An 18,213-nucleotide genomic window follows, 5' to 3' on the forward strand; every position below is an offset into this window, starting at 1 on the left:
CGTACAATTTTTCTACCACCATTACCGAAATTTTCATTTATTTATTTATTTATTTATTTATTTAATCATTCATTCGCAGCTGTTCAAGTTAATTTACAAAGATCATAGACGATATTACGTACAACGTGTGTATTATATACGCCAAGATAAAACGAAGACGGGCGGGGTAAAAATTGTTTCGTAATAATGGCAAATCCAGTGTTGCAAATCACACGTGATACCTAATCACGTCGATATATCTTTTTTTCTCCTTGGCTGGCCGACGGAGCTTGACTTCTTTTTTATACCTACGGCAATCTCATGGGCTATATCTTTCGCTCCCCTTGTTCGTGCCTGGCTTTTTACTTAACGGTGCTGTTTCCCCGCATACTGTATCATATGCCCGCGGTACATAAGATCTACGCATATAGGGGTATAAAGGTATATAGGTATGTATATATGTACATGCGAAAAGTTGTCCACTTATCGACGACGATCGGCCGAAAACTTTTACCAACCCCCTTAACCTGCCGTTTATAAACTCCCAGCCGATATATTACATGAAAGAGGAAGAGAGAGAGAATTCGCTGTCAAGTCTTCTCTACCCCCCCCTCACCCCACCCACCCACACTCTCGACCATAAATTATGATCTTCAACGGATTCAACTCAATTATTTCGCTCGATTATCGCTGTTCACCAGTTCCTATACACGTCGTGATACTCTATTGTAAGAAACACTTGAATTACACCGGCATGCGAATTTTCCAATTTCCTGTTATTCGTATAGTGAAATATTGATAAGGAGAATAATGGAGAGTGGAAAAATCCGACTCAATTTGCGTGTATTGTATATTATATGTATTATGCACTTTATACCTCTCAGTATACTTGTTAGCTTTAATTACAGTTCTAAATTCATGGTCGTCGTCCAAACTTTTACTTTCTAAATTTCCAAACTTTTCCATACACTATACTGTACACGTAATCGTTTACACCTGTACCACATCCCCGGGTAATCAAACATTTTCACACGCGAAACGCGTACGTCACACATATTTCGTCTATACCTAAATAAAACTCGAAATAAAACGTATAATTACGTCGATGACTGAGAGAAAGAAAGTGGAAGAAAGAAAAAACAAAAGAAAAACGGAAATAAATGATTACACTACTTTAAAAAGTAAACGAATTCTAAAATTATTCAATCTAAATTCAAAATTTTCGTGTGTCAGTTTTTTTTTTTTCTTTTGTTCTCTTCGTTCTTTCTCTTTTCCTCTTTCGCTCTCTCCCCATCTCCATTTGACAAAATTTCACCATACTTTTCCACACGGTTTTTCCCTTGCTGCAGCGACTCCCACCGTGTAAAATGAAAACTCTTCGAAGACTGTGCGAAAGAAGATAGGCCCGGCATATACATTTACATTATAATATACTTTCCGTATAATTTCTGCAAACATTGAGTCCATACACGCGAAAAATTCCCGTCGGGCACTTCTCATTCTTTGCAAGATTATTGTCTCCTCCTTTATTCACTACCATGTTATTTTTATTATTCACATTTACTTATTTATTTATTTTCTTCGCGTTGTTGAAGCTGTGCGTGAGCTTTTGTAATGCTTTTATTCGTACATCCCCACCCTCGTATCTATATATGTACTCACCTTACAGAGAGTTACCGGAATATGGAAACAGGCACTAAAGATGAAAAGGAGAAATAAAAAAAAGGAAAAAAAAAAAGAGATGAGAAATACACGATGGCAATGAACGTGTTTCGTAGTACGTACATAACGCAATTAAGGGCGGGGGGGGGGGCTTTTAGTTTGCTTGGCGCTTGTCAAAGACGTTGGGTTATAGGTGTGCCTAAAGAGAAATATTCAGGAGGCTCGTGTTTTCCTTCTCTCAAACCACCGTCACGTTTCAAAAAAAAATAAAAAAAAAAATAAAAAACCGCGACTCGTATTCACCTCGCTCGCCCTTAACCACCGTCTTCTCGTGATCTCTACTACACTCAGTTACACGCGCTTGCATGTATACTGTAAATCTAAAGAAGAGAAAAGACTAAACCATTGTATATTGCACACGGCGATTGAGTCCATTTTTTTTTTTTCTCTCTGCTTCTCAGCAATCCCTTCATATTATATTCATTTCGCAAGACGAAGATAAATCAACTTGGTATATTATAGCTGCGCAGGTGTAACAGCTAGCGGATTCGCGTGAGGTGATTGAGAAATACGGACGTCTGAATATAGAATTAAAGACACCGTCTCTTGGGGGGGGGGGGGATATCCAAAATGTGATTAATTTACGTTTGAAGAAGAAGATGAAAAAGAAGAAGATAAAGAAGAGGAGAAGGTGTATACTCACTTACACGTATATATACCTATATATATCTACATCAGAAATACATACCTGTATTGAATGGTATGAAAATCAAGACCGACGAAAACGAAAGGGATGATGAACGACCCTTGAGCAAGTGTGTATAATACACATTCTGTATAATATATGCAACCTCATCAATTGCTGCAGGCAATTTTATCCCGCGTATTCTCAACCACTGAAAATATATTCGAAGAATAAACTCTCACAGACCGCGTATAATGTGACAAGTTCCTTGGATCGAATTCAATCTCGAACTTGTCAAAGAGTCATTGAACGAAAAAGAAACGCGAAAAGAAAGAAAGAGAGAAGGATAGAGAGGGAGAGATGGACAGAGATCGAGAGAAAGAAGAAATCACGCCGGGATTCAAAGTAAATAATCCTTTTTCCCCCGATGCTGCAATAACGACACTTTGAACGGAGCGTCCGAGCTGTCCGCGGGACATTAGGTGAAAAGAGGATAACGAGAGGATAAGAAAGTGCAGGATAGTAGATTACAGTGTTGGATCCGGCCGTAGGATCGGAGGGTCCCGAATGGGTCAGGTTGAACGCTCGGCGGTTCGCCGAGCTATATCGGTATAGCGATAGCGATAAGAGTCCGGCGGAAGGCCGCGGCCAGCAGCTTGCAGGGTCGCGGGTCGATCCGTCATCCGTGATACGCCAGTAGCTTCCTTGGGGAGGGCCGAACTCGACTCCGAGAGAGACAGAGAGAGAGGGAGAGAGAGAGAGAGAGAGAAAGGGCGAGGGGTTGGGTTGCCGGAGGGGTCATTTATCAAGCAGCGATGAAGTTGTTGCCGAGGGTGCTAGCCACCCTGTTCTAGCATACGTAAAACTTTCCCACTATCGCCCGAGCGGATCACGACGTAGGTACCCACGTAGGCCTTCTTGTTAGGGCCACCTCGACCGGAAATGCACCAAGAGCTCTTCCTCCACCTCCACCTACCCCCAAAGCGAAGCGCGCGCGCGCGTCCTCGGCCTGTTTTTGTAACCCGCAAAGCGGAAGGGGATTCCTGGAAAACGACGAAGGGTCGTCACCGCGAATCGGTTCAAACTTGCTCGTCGAGAGTAACGTCAGCAGACGTCGTCGTCGTTGACGCGGCCTCTGAATAAGGCCAAGGAACCCCGCGCCTCGAGCCCAAGTTTCACGTTAAATTTTCATTCACTCTAGGGCTAATAAACGCCAAGCCGACGGCGGCTGACGGTATTGATGATAACGTTCCGAACCGTCACGCGACAGCGGCAACTTGGACTCGTCAATTGACGACACGAAACGCGTTTAGACTGAATTCGCGACGCCTGATTACACGATGCTGTGATCGCTTAAAGCTCGGCCACTGTGCTTGGATTCAATTATACGTTGAAAGGACGCTAAGAGAGAAGAAAAAAATTGAAAGAAAAAGGAAAAAAGGAACAAGTTGTACTTGTTTGCGGTTCAAACATATAACGGGTACTTTTTAACAGCTCAACATATATCTCGGTTTATACAATACACCGCAGGAAGCGTGCAGTTTCAAACATCCCGTACACAATGGGCTTGCGCTCGTCAAACGTTGGGAAGTTATTACCCGGTGTGTATAACTAGCAGGTATATAACAACCGCCTAACGTTAAAGTTGGAATACCCTGCAAACTAACGAAAACGATCGATGGATCGGCACTTCGGAGCAGTGGTGTAAAGGGTTTGGTCGCCGCTACCGATCGCCAGACTTTCCGACTAACATTAGGTACAAGTTACACATGACCGAGGAACAAACCATGACTTGTTCAGTAATGCGTAATTCATAGCTCGTCCGGGTGAATCCCCCCCCGCCCATGGCCCCACAGCAGTTATAAGTCTAGTTAATCCGGGAGGAATCTGCAGAGTACTTGGTGTTTGACAACTGCGAATTTCCGACACTATATGAAAGGACTACTGTCTACATAATTCCACGTAGGTACGACGATTTGCACACACATACGCTTCCATTATAATCATCGCTAGTCAACTTAGCTCTCAGGACGAGGTATCATCCTCGGGACTAAGCTTGACGTCGCTTCACATTGAAATTAAGCGAGAGAGAGAGAGAGCGAAAGAGAGCAACCCGGAGTAAGGAAACACCCACGGGACTCTCCTCGACGAGGTGGTAGAACGAGCTATTTTTTCCACATTTTTTCGCTGCCTTCGTTAGCTTTTTTTTCGCTGCTCCAATTTCGCCGATCGTTCAGCTTTTCGTTTCCTATTTCTACTACTTTGTCTCGTTTTGATATTTGTGTTGGGATATTTTTGAATAAGTATTTATAACGCTTTCTTTACTTTTATTATTCTCTCCGTTTAAGATATGAGTACGTTGGTATTTTCTTACAGCTTACTCGGATGCTGTGAAAATAAAACACTTGGATCGTCGAAGCGAAAAACACCGTATACGTGCTGATTAAATAATCAACCAACTTTTTTCCCCGGTCGTCTACGTATACGCGTATCAAATACAACTTCGGGTTATATTCGAACATAGAGGCCAAAAAATCAAATTTCAGGTACATATCTCAGATATATATATACGATCCTTAGACACGCGTATACCAATCAAGGGATGGCAGATAAAAGGGAAAGTATTTTTTCCAAATTGTCCAATTTGCGCAATTTTCACACGGATGATTTTGTCAGCGAATTTGCATAACTTTTAACAATTTTCCCTTTGTTCTAGATTTTTCTTCAACCTCCGAGAATTTTTATTAACCCCCCAACCATCGCAATCAACGATCTTAAATTCAACAGAATCAAATTTCAATTTGCAATCCTCACTCCAGTAGTGAGTAACAAATATCTTCAACAATTCGTCGCGACGAGTCCTTTTTGCAGCATCCGTTATACATGCGAAAGTACGTACATATAAGCCCGATCATCCCGCACTACAGGCGATATCAAGGAAAGTTTAGCGGTGTAGAAAGTCAAGAAAGAAGAGGTGAAAACGGGCGGATCGCCGCAAAGGGCAAAAGCGGTTGGAAGGCGTGGACGCGCGACCCTTTCGGGTAGCGATTATATGAAAGAGACTCTCCTGAAGAAATCCGGAGACCAACCAAACAAGCCGAGGACAGGGAAATTGACCTATTCCAATTCTGGCCACGAATTTCGTCGCCTCCCCTTTTCCCCCTGACTCCAATTTTCCACTCGCGAATGCCGCGAATATATAAAGCGTCAAATTACACGAGGATAATAAAAGATACTAAACGCTTGCTTTCGGATTATAGAATTGATAGTCGACCAGGGTGAAAATGCGCAGATTGCTTCAAACACAAAATAGTACACGCCAAATGACGAACAGAGAATAGCAACGAGGAACAGGAAACTAACCCTTATGTTCCACGGTGTTTGTTTGATGTCGGAACAGAACCGCATTGCAGAGGCAAGCGAGAATTTCGCACTTGAATTAGCTGCGGTTTGCCCGGGCATTAGTAAAGACGACACCCCGGAGCGTCTTTGGGATCTCTGAGCTAAGGTGGCGTCATGATCAGACTTGATCAAAGAGTTGGAACGCGCTGTGATGGAGGTGGTTGATATTAATGAACATTGCGGGAAATCAGTCACGACGCTTCGGATCGGAGACGTAAAAATCCGCCCACCCTGACGAGATTCGTATATCCTTAGATATGGGCTATTCCGCGTCAACCGGATCAGTCATCTCTCAGATATTTTTTTAATTTGGCATGTGGATTGTGTAAGGGGAGTTAGATTTTTGTGCCAAAGCGCGAATCTCATAATGCAAAATTCGATTTTTTATTAACAATAACAAATTAGACTCCCATTTTTTTCAAAAATTCATAACTTCGGCAACAAATTAGATACAATTTTTTTTTTTTTTTCAAATTACGCGGAAAGCTCCATAGAATTTAAAAAAAAATACGAAATGGTAAAAAAAAGTTGTTATCAATTGTTTATTTAACAATTAATTTTTCAAAGATTTTTAAAACAGTGACCGACACGATCAAAAAATTTTTTTAAAATTCTGACATGTTCCTTGAACTGTACTACAACCTGTGAATTAATTCCAGAGGGGTGTTTTTCTTCGTTTTCGAGTAAAAAATCATTAAAGGTGTCGATGCGCATGAAATTGCGGCGCGTCGAGTCTCTACGTAATGGCGGGCGGCCGGTTGCCGTCCACCGCTACCCCGCGGCGGCGTCGCGGCGTTATTTTAGAGTCATTTTCACGATGTAGGACATGATTGAAAAATCTGAAAAAAATACTGTACCTTCACAAGGCCTGCTCAAAGCGATAAGTGAAGTTTCAAGAATGTGTTTTTCACCGTTTTTTTATTACAGAGATTCGAAATTTGTTATGACGCATTATGATTCAAACATGAATTACGAACACAGGTCAAGTGTTGTTCCAGGATATGGAATACCTGCACCTGTGCATGCGTCACCTAAATCCTTCACTATCCAGGTAGTCCAGGTAGGGTCACCACCTCGATTCCGCGAAGGGGTCATTTGGCTAAAGTCAGGTACATTGAATTGCACCTGCATTATGTTAGCCCCATTGGTGGAATTCAAGCAATTAGAAGAGTCGTTGGGTGGGTGAAGCACTATATTCCAGGATATGGAATACGTCCACCTGTGCATGCGTCACCTAAATCCTTCATTATCCAGGTAGTCCGGGTCACCACCTCGATTCCGCGAAGGGGTCATTTGGCTAAAGTCAGGTACATTGAAATGCACCTTCATTATGTTAGCCCCATTGGTGGAATTCAACCAATCAGAAGAGTTGTTGGGTGGGTGAAGCACTATTCTGAACGAGTATAAATTTCGAGCATTTCAAAATGCATAACATTCAATCGAATACCAGTGTAGCGATCAGTGCAATACATCGTCTCATTCTTCACACAAGTAATTCATTTCTGAAAGCAATGTCTACAACAGATGTGAAACGGTGCTGTAATCCTTTCCAAAGAGTTGGCCATAATTGGGTGCGAAATTTGGTAAAGCCAGTGACACCAGCATTACGGAAAAAGTTTCCGGACCTAGGAGAATATGTGTGCATGGATTGTCGAATAAAATTGTACAAATGCAACACAATTACTCCATCTGATAAAAACGAGGTAAGTGATATGAATCATAATTATGCGAGTGGTGACGATCTTGTTTCACCTTCACCAATTAGTGAACAGAGCAGTGTGGAAATGTTTCTTGAGAATGATATCGGGCAAGAATTGTTGTGTGATGTGAAAGAATTGTTTATCAACGCGAAGTGTGTCGCGGACAAAATTAAATATCTCACAATGACTCCTCGTAGTTGGTCCATCAGAGAATTGGAGTTACAATTTGATTGTTCATATAGAATGGCTCGTAAAGCTAAAATATTGCAAAGTGAGCGTGGATTTGGATCCTCCCCAGATCCAAGACCATCTCGCACTCTTTGTGATGATGTTGTCTCTCATGTAGTGGAATTTTACTGTTCTGATGAAATAAGTCGGATCATGCCTGGTCAGAAAGATTTTGTCACTCTTCGCGATGTGGATGGTTCAAAACATCAAGTCCAAAAACGACTTGTTTTGTGTGATCTGAAGGAAGCTTACGCCGCGTTCAAGCAACAGCATCCGAATGATAAGATTGGATTTACAAAATTCGCGGAACTCCGCCCAAAGCAGTGTATTTTAGCTGGACCAACAGGAACACATACAGTTTGTGTTTGCAAAATTCACCAGAATGTGAAACTTATGTTGGTGGCGGTTAGCTCAATTTGTCAGACATTCAAAAGAACGTACCACGATTTGATAAAACAGATATCGTGTGACTCTCCAAATCCTTTGTGCTATCTCGGTGATTGTAGTAGTTGTCCAAGTTTTGATATGGTTACACACGAAATGGAAAGTTTATTCGACGATAATTTCGTAGAAAGTATTAGCTACAAACGGTGGACTCATACGGATCGATCTGTTTTAGAAACGATCACGCAAGAAACGGAAACGTTCCTCGAGACGCTAAAGGAACAGACGATAGCCCTCAAGAAACATGATTTCATTGCTAAACAGCAAAGTGCATATTTGAAAGACAGAAAACATCGTCTACAACCAGGGGAGTTCTTAGTTTTGGGTGACTTTGCTGAAAACTATGCATTTGTTGTTCAAGATGAAATTCAAAGCTTCCACTGGAATAACAATCAAGCTACCATCCATCCTTTTGTTGTGTATTATGTTGAAAATGAGGACTTAAAGCATAAAAGCTTCGTTATCATATCAGAAAATCTACAACATAATACAGTCGCGGTCCATCTGTTTCAGAAGAAACTAATCGGTAAGCTTTTTGAGTTCTTCGGTAGTGAAGTTATCAAGAAAATGATTTATTTTACTGACGGTGCTAGTGCACAATATAAAAATAAAAGCAACTTCATTAATTTGACTCATCATTTTGACGACTTCAATGTCGAGGCTGAATGGCATTTCTTTGCAACGTCACATGGAAAAAGTCCATGTGATGGCATTGGTGGAACTGTGAAAAGATTTGCTGCACGTGCAAGCCTACAGCGGCCCAATGAAAATCTTATTTTGACTCCAAGGCAATTATTCGAATGGAGTGTGAGTGCATTAAAAAATATCGCATTTGACTTCTGCAGCAACAGCGAACACGAAGAACATGAAAAATTATTGAAGCCGCGATTGAACCAAGCAATAACGGTTGAAGGCACTCGACGATTCCATTCATTTTTACCTCTATCTATAAAAACTGTAGAATGTAGGGTTTACTCTTCCTCTGATGAGTCATTTACCCGTAAATCTATGCGCTAAGATAGCCATGTAAGTTATGACGAAAACCTTTGCTCACATTTCTAAGTTTAATGCCCAGTTTGATCAAAGATTAATAGATTGTATCCATAGAATAAGCGATTTATTTGTATGAAATATATAATTGTAAGTGCGTTCATTTCGCAGCTTCCACATATCTTCGGGGGTGATTATAAGTACTAAAATAAGTAGCAAGTTATGTAATTATTATCATTTATGTGCACTCTCATGGTGCGTAACTGTTATTTTGAATCTCTGTAATAAAAAAACGGTGAAAAACACATTCTTGAAACTTCACTTATCGCTTTGAGCAGGCCTTGTGAAGGTACAGTATTTTTTTCAGATTTTTCAATCATGTCCTACATCGTGAAAATGACTCTAAAATAACGCCGCGACGCCGCCGCGGGGTAGCGGTGGACGGCAACCGGCCGCCCGCCATTACGTAAAGACTCGACGCGCCGCAATTTCATGCGCATCGACACCTTTAATGATTTTTTACTCGAAAACGAAGAAAAACACCCCTCTGGAATTAATTCACAGGTTGTAGTACAGTTCAAGGAACATGTCAGAATTTTAAAAAAATTTTTTGATCGTGTCGGTCACTGTTTTAAAAATCTTTGAAAAATTAATTGTTAAATAAACAATTGATAACAACTTTTTTTTACCATTTCGTATTTTTTTTTAAATTCTATGGAGCTTTCCGCGTAATTTGAAAAAAAAAAAAAAATTGTATCTAATTTGTTGCCGAAGTTATGAATTTTTGAAAAAAATGGGAGTCTAATTTGTTATTGTTAATAAAAAATCGAATTTTGCATTATGAGATTCGCGCTTTGGCACAAAAATCTAACTCCCCTTACACAATCCACATGCCAAATTAAAAAAATATCTGAGAGATGACTGATCCGGTTGACGCGGAATAGCCCATATACGTACGTATACATAGTTTAGTGACGTGGATAGACAAGAATTTCTCAAATTCTGATTACCGAAGAAGTGATATTATTTTCGCGATAATGAACTGCTGAAAACAGGGTTGTACGGATGGAGGATGCAAATTACGAGACGGACGGACGGACACGAGGAAAACAGCAGCGGAACATACAAACGCTGATTGCTGCTAGTTACGGATTCAACGAGAAGAATGAAACCAACATTTTGTTTTTACGAATGGTTTCTGCGGGATAATCGATTCGTCCGTCCGGCCGCCGCGCATCGAAGCGATCTAAAAGCTTCAATCCAGTCAGCATATCACGCTGCTGCCGCCTGAGCGCGGACCAGTAGGGCAAGTCAATCATTGCGGAAACAAATAATATACAGAGGTTGAGAAAAATTTGACTTCCTGATCGTTGAGGCCTCGTTTTTTTTTTTGTTTTTACAATTTTTCTTTCTTACTTTTATGCCAGCTGAATTGAAAACGTGTACCTACCTACACTGATATGCCAGGAAAAGAAAAGAAGAAGAGCAAAAAATGCGATCCAACGATATTTTAGTCCGCGTCTCGTTTCGTCGTAGGGAAAAAAGTGAAATGAAAAAATTAAAAAAGCAATGGCGTCAGGCTCTAGTTTCCTTCTCCATTATGACGTAGCGGGTTCGTTATATCAACATGGGTTATTCAGCATTAGCCCGAGGTCGTCGTTTCTTCGGAAGTTAATAAACGCGCGTAAAGAGAGGGGTATAAAAAAATAAAAAAATATTACTGAACCGCGGCACAGCGACGGCGGGACGTCTGTTATTATTCAATAATGTAATTATAATTCAATCAAGGGCGGACCGGGACGAGAGTTGAAACGGTGGTAATGTTCTGTTTCTTCAACACGTTTCCCAACCCTCCCCATCCCCCCCCCCCCCCCCCGTCCAAACCATAAAACGCGCACGCGCGCGCGTTCATGATGGAAATGTAATTTTACTCGGTGCCAGGCGTCGCGACGCCCTCCGAATTATACCGCTTTGCTGCCTAACCGGCCCACCTCTTTCCCTCGATAGTGATAAACCGTTATTTATACGTCAAAAACAAAGTCAATAATAGAAGCGCACCCGCACCGATTGTTGGGATACATTGAATAAAATAAATCCTGAATCGCGAGCGTATAAATTGATCTGTTTGAAAATTATTTTCAATTAATATCCTGACGGGTCATCGCTGTACAGTTATAATAATGAATAATAATTAAAAAAAAAAGAATGTTTAAAAACCATTAGATATGTTATACTCAATGGATGAACACGATATCCCTGGTTTTGCACTGCTGTTTGATTTCACTTGATTTGAAATTGACCAAAACGAACGAGAGATACCAGCCGATAACCGCGTCACGTTGTCGATTACTAATCGCGTTATTAACATGGACAGGCACAGAGCGTACAGCAGTGAAGTAGGTAGGTATGTCAATGCGATAATTGAATTGAAAATGTCCGATGACGAAGGGGCAACGTCGACGATAATGCGTGTACGTTGTATACCTGTACAATGCGTAAGCGGGACAGAAGCAAAAACGGTCGAGTACGCGTATAATCGTAAAACGGGATGCACGATGGTGGAGATTTCTCATCGTTGCTACGTACCGGTATGGTGCGATAATAATGATTTCCATAAAATTTGAATGCATTTATATGCGTTGTCGATACGCGTTACGTTGGTAGATAGGTGCTATGATGCATTACGCTCCGATACGTATTATAATATCGTATAGAATGAGAAAACAACCCCCGGAGACCGAGGATCATAGTTCAGGAATAAATAAACAAGCTCGGTAAACAAAATAATGATATGCGTATCATATCATTAGCATCCGATTAAATTCTAAAACTCTTCAAACTCTGTGTATAAAACTTTAACACAAAATCAGATGTAATGTAATCAGGGGGAGATGATATTTTGCATTATACAGATACGGAAAACAAGTCCTGATTATATTACGGAGTATCAAAGAAGTATATGTATATATGTACGTGTACAAGTTGGTCGTACACACCTATGTATGTATACTGTATACACAATACGCCGAAATCGTGCTGTCAGACATACGATATATACGTATGTATGCGTATATAAACTGCGTTCCTGAATTAATTAAAGAATAAAAACGAGCAAAAACAAAAAACAAGTATACTTTTCGTCGTATGATATGATATGATATGATATAAAGCTTCCAATCCTCGTGTGTTTGTTACCCTCGCATCGTTGTACACATAATTTCCGAAATGGTTGAAATTATCTCTCAAAATGCATGACTCGTGCATAATTTTTATACCACGAGAAGCGTTGCGTGCAGGGAACGCGAAAAAAAGGAGAATAATAATAACAACAACAATGGTAACAACAGTAAAAATAATAATCATAATAGCGATAAAGAAAGCAGTACATTAAGCAGAAAGTACATTTGGTCGAACAGTCACTAGGTACGATACGTGAAATTTACAAGATGCGAATGATACGAAGCGAAAGATCATAATGCCCGTAGTAAATGAAAGATATTAATATTAATATTAATATTAAACGAACCTTCCCTTCTCCTCTCTGCGATGCTGGGTGGTAAGCCGCGTACGTGTTACTGTACTGCCAGAATTCTCTTTGATCACCCAACTCGCGTTTTATTTCCGTATCATTACCCAGCGGCGTTGTGGCTCGTACCTGTAAACATATAAAAGCAAAAGTTGCGGATGTAGAACTGTGTTTGTATATATATATATACATATCAGGGAATAAAAAATTAAGATAAAATGGAGAAGATCGTGAAATAGCGCGGTGAAGGGGATGAGAAATGAAAGTCGGAGTTCGTGCGTTAATCCCTTTTTATTTCACTCTTTCGCCGGTTCGTTACTCGCTTCAGAAATTTTGCCGCAAAGGTGACGGGAAGAATTTAAAAAAAAAAAAAAAAAAAAATTGAAATAAAAGCTCTTGGGATTGATTGGGAAGTACAAGTGGGAAAGGCGGACCTGCAAAATACACACGCGCGGAAACAAAAGAGTAAAATAAAATAAAATCGGTCAGGATTGAATGGATTAACTTCCGCACTCCGTTGGCTACAGGGATGATAATTCCGCCATTGCAACAAACTGCAGACCGATCAACGTGCGTATATCGACGGATCGAACAATTTGCCAATACTGCAACCGACGGCCTTCGTAGCGCTGCTGACTGCAGGCAAACATACTTATTGTTAGGTGTATGCAGCGTGTATGTAACACAGGTCAACTCTGAAAATCGAAATAATAGTAAAATCGCCGATCGTTCAGGTAAAACAGAAACGAACACCGCATCGCCATGAAGCCTTAAATTTCCTACCTCTGGTAATCGGTGCCTTGTGCTTCAGAATTTTATAAAATCGCATATGCGTGTATAATAAGTAAAATTGTGCAGCCGTTTCGCGCGACGTGATGAAATAGACGACGATTAAACGAAAAACGTTGCCGATTTTCAATACGTGTAGCCACGAGTATTGATTAAAAATTTTTTAAATCTTTTTTCGACCATTCGCCTGACGGTGCACGCGTGTTTCGGAAATATAACCATGAGAACGAAGATAGAATCTTCGCAGCATGAGCGACTTGATGTGTTCCGATGCAAAAAAAAAAAAAAAAATTAGGGGGGAGGAGGTGAAAACTGGCCGGCATTCGGGGTTCCAAGACCACCGAAGGAATACCGAGGGTTGGATTTCTCTCGTACAACGTTTAGCCGTTGAATCCCCTCATGAAACACCCATACAATCCCATTCCGTTACCTCTCCGCCCCTGGATAACCGCGGGGTGCCGGGATGGCGGAATACGCGGTCGGGATATCGAGTAAGAACAGGGTATAATTCGATGTTGCAAGATGAATGGGTAGAACCGAGTGACGGTAGGTACTATACAACCTACTCGGTCTGATAAAAGCATTACGTTTAATTCGTTAATTGAGAATCACGTCTGGTTTTAGTATGCGATTCGCGAATTCGTTTCGGGGGGGGGGGGGGGCGAAATTTAAGGGGGTCCGTAAGACATTGGATAACGATTTTGCAACATAGCCGTATCGCCCTCGCGTTCAAACTGCCACGCGGGTCAGAGTCGGTTGAATAATTAGCAACCAACTTCGAGGCCGCACACGCGTACATGTATCGAAGTGTTCAAGTATCGTCCGTACCGTCCTCCGTCCAACCAGCAGCAGCTCCTGCTACAAACCGTCACTCGAAGTTACTGCTAATTATAACAACCGGGATATGTCAATTAACGATAACTATCCACAGAACTGTTCCGCGGATCGGGCCACGGCCAAATACCGGATAATCAACGGTCTGTCACTGCTCTTATTCCCTAATCGAATCTGACCGCGCCTGTAATCATCAACGATGTCAAAACGAATTGTTACTTTTCTTTTTTGTGCCAATTCCCACTGGCTGGATAAATTGTTATTATTATCATTACTATTGTTATTATTATTACTATCATTATCATCGTAATCATCCCGTTCTGGAGTCAATTAATTATTCATAAAATGAAGAATTTGCATCGCGACATTTGACTGCATTCAGGACGTGCATGAATAAATAGTTCGATGGAGCGGACGAACGAGAGACTCGAGCGACCGTTCTTCCGTGCAAAAATTCAATTTATATTTATTCAGTGTAAACCTATACATACATATATGTATAGGTATATACCTATACGTATGCACAGGACGACTTGTAGGTACATAGGTCAAAACGATATTTCGTTTTCGACAAACATGAAAACGTCGAGTATCGTGTACGCATGTGTCAGAGGTTTGTGTAGAATGGAGGAATTTTTGACACGCGAGTCTGCATGAATATTATGAGCGGTGCAATAAACGGCTGAGTCGATATTTGATCTGGAGTTGCCTTCGTCGTGTAGAAAAATTTTCGATTCAAAACCCGTTCGCGTATCGTCAAAGAACCTCGGGATGCGGGTATAATAATTTGTGAATATTCTCGCGAGGCAATTGTGACGCGTGTCGAGAACGATGAGGTTAATAAACGAATGAAACAATATTATAACCAAAGCCAGCGATGTTTTGATAGAGGGAATATTATATCCCCACTACCAGGGAAACTATTATAACTGGTTGTCTACTCCAACTGAGGATGAATACGAACCTGCAGGCGTCTGATAGTTGGTAATACAGATCCCGAAGCGAATGGGGCTCGGGTGCAGGGAAATTTTCGCCTTGGAAAGGTATTAATGCGAAGGTGAAGTTTAGAGATGCCGAAGGCGAATGGCATCGTTTCGCAGAATGCGAGGAAAGGAAAGGAAGAAAAGAGACGCGACGCGTGGCGAAGCGAAGGAAAGCGAGATGGCGGAAGTCCGATGAAACTTTGTTAAAACCCCCGTCCGCATTGTAACATCATCTCATTTAGGGATGCAAATGGGTAAATGCAGGCGAACGGCGAATGTCATTATTGGAACGGCGAATGGAACAACCCTCTGCGTACGTAGGTACTCCTCACCTAGGTGCCGGAGAAACTTGGTTGCGCCTCGACGGTGAGCTTCGAATAAGAACCCAACCCCGTTCCGCTGATGGGTACCTAGGTACATTATATACCTAGCAGATAATATCATCCCGACATTCCAGTCTGCGTCCTTCGACGTCTGATTCTCGATCTTGAGGAGCTACCAATTGCTAATTACAGCCAGCCACTATCATCACCCGCGATTGTTCGTCTGGAGTGAAAACGGTCCCAAAAGCAGACTCCTGATTGTTCCTGCAGACTTTCGACTCTTGTCACTCGCTTTCGGATAGACACGTCGAGTCACGACTGCTTGAATTCTGGTAGAAAGTAGACGGGAGGAGGGAATATGTGTGACGCCACGTGTCCGGTGTGCACACGGGACAATCGATGCAGGTCGAATCCTTTTTCCCTTGTTCTTTTTAGCTCTTTTCCTCTCGCTCTCATCCCTTTTTTCTTTTTTTTTTTTTTTCTTTCTTTTTTCCAGTGAGAGGGATGAGGACACGTACGTTTTACGAACAAAACATACGACTGCACGTACTCGTTTATCGTAGCTAAAACCAATTCGCGTGAACGTGACAATTTTTTTAAACGCATAAACCACGCTGCTTCGTCCTCGTCCTCGTCTTCGTCCGGCATCTGGCCCCCCGTACGCGTTTTTTTTTTTTTTTTTTATCCAATTTTTCAATCCACTTATTTTCCCGTTTGCCACCCGGGAAATCTCTCCTCTCTACCTAATGCCATATAAACCTTACATGAACTTCCGTGTCGTCTATACTTTTCGACTTTGTTGTTACGTGTCGGTTTTCTCTGATACGCTGCACGTCCGCGATTTGTTACAGATCAATTTACATCCGCTACGGTAATAACAAGATGTGATTAGCTAAAAACTCTGTGAATCGTTTGGCGAATGTTGGAGAAATCGAGAAAAAAAAAAAAAAAAACCAAAAAACTGCGCGATATCCAGCCCAACGAATGGTTGAGGAGTTGCATCGGATACCGTAGCTAAGTAAGGTGAAAAATATAGCGGTTTGCATTAGTTAAATGTTATACAACCCACGCGCGCGGAAGTGTCTAATTAATTATATACCCACCTACAGCGCGCATTCATAATAAGTACATGGTTTACATTATATTAGTAAACGTGTATATATATATATAAATATAGAATCAGCGTTCATTGTTTGCGCGTAAACACGTGACACACTTCCCAGGGTTCGCGTTTGCCAACCGAGCGAATAACACCACCCGCACCACCGAGTGCACGGTGCATCTGCTGCATAACCGCATGTTAAATACTTTCCTTCGGGGCATTCCGCTGCATATTATACGCGGGTAGAAATACAGCGAGGAATATTAATTCGGTTATCGGGAGTTAATCATTAATTCAAAAATCGTACGATTATTTTTTTTTTTTTTTCAATTTCTTCTTTTTTTTTCCAGAGAAGATAAAACTACATTCAGTGCAGACCTTTCGCGAATTTCAAAAACTAACAATGTTAAAATCACCCGCAACGTATGTACGGCTAGTTTGATTTTTTATTTTTTTTTTTCCATGTACATAGAAATAGGGATCTACGCCTGTATAATTTTTCATACGCGCCAAACGGTAAGAAACAACCGATCGAAGAAAATCGAACCTGTAAAAATTCATTCCCATAATATATTCATGATGCGAAATTCCGTACAATTGTTGTAAAAATTCAAATCAATTCGTTGTAGCCGAGCAAATAACAAGGGTATCTCGACGACAGGCAGAGGAGAGAAGGAAAAACTGTAAAGTATGAAGAAAGAGAAATCGTTATAAATACATATTACCAACTTATTTTCCTCCTTCGTCCGAAGGGTCTCTTCGTCCGCCGGTGCGTGCAACTTCAGCGACACGTGAGCGAGGAAAGAAGGAACAGAAAGCAATAAGGGATCCGCGTGTACCGCGAGACCGAACTTCCACCGTTTGTCTTCCGTGTATTTTTCCTCCGATATTTCTCGTATAATACGTAGGTTAGGGTGTATCTCGATCGCGATGAAGGGGGGATCGAAAGTTGGAGAGACTTTCCACGCGTCCACGTCCGTGACTTGTGTGTTTACACCCGTCGCGGTTGTCGTAGGTAACCCCGAATATGTAACGAGGACACGCGTGGCTCAGGTAGGTAGGTAGGTACGTACCTAAAGTTTCGAAGAACGAGGGTTACAAGTTACACGACAAAGTGATTAACAATAAATGTATCGCGAACGCACGGCATGAAATCGATTATATCCGTCCGGTGGTTAGATTCGTCGTGTCGCCGGGGAATGGACTAAAGCTGAAATCGTTACAGTCGTTGGGGTATAAAATTTTGAAAAAGGCTCGAGTATTTGACCGGGCAATAATCTATGAGAATTCGTTAAATGAGTTGGGTGAAAAAATGAGGAAAAATGGAGTGAACGAATTGTTTGTTTCAGCCAATCGAAACGTTTAACGGAACGAATATGTCTCTGGTAATAACTGGTCGATATTTGAAAAGCCGAGATGAAACAAGGCCGTCGGGGTTCGCGATTAAGTAGATTATACAAATAAAATTTCCCACTTGGATGCAAGAGGTTTAGGTATGAAAAAAAAAAGAGAAAAGAGTTAAAGGCTCGAGTTAACGTTTGGCAAAAACAAACTTGATCCGAGCGA

General features: G+C 41.3%; 1 protein-coding gene across 4 annotated transcripts in view; it reads right to left on the reverse strand.

Annotated features, from left to right (window-relative positions):
- The window catches only part of kek5 (kekkon 5), a 177,425-nt gene that overhangs the window by 102,178 nt on the left and 57,034 nt on the right, over positions 1-18,213 (reverse strand). For all 4 annotated transcript variants that reach the window (XM_046632984.2, XM_046632985.2, XM_046632983.2 and 1 more), the window contains one exon: positions 12,617-12,745. The gene's annotated coding sequence lies outside the window, so the exon portion shown is untranslated. The remainder of the gene's footprint in view (positions 1-12,616; positions 12,746-18,213) is intronic.

This window comes from Neodiprion pinetum, chromosome 6 (genome assembly GCF_021155775.2).
Source record: "Neodiprion pinetum isolate iyNeoPine1 chromosome 6, iyNeoPine1.2, whole genome shotgun sequence".
Taxonomy (NCBI): domain Eukaryota; kingdom Metazoa; phylum Arthropoda; class Insecta; order Hymenoptera; family Diprionidae; genus Neodiprion; species Neodiprion pinetum.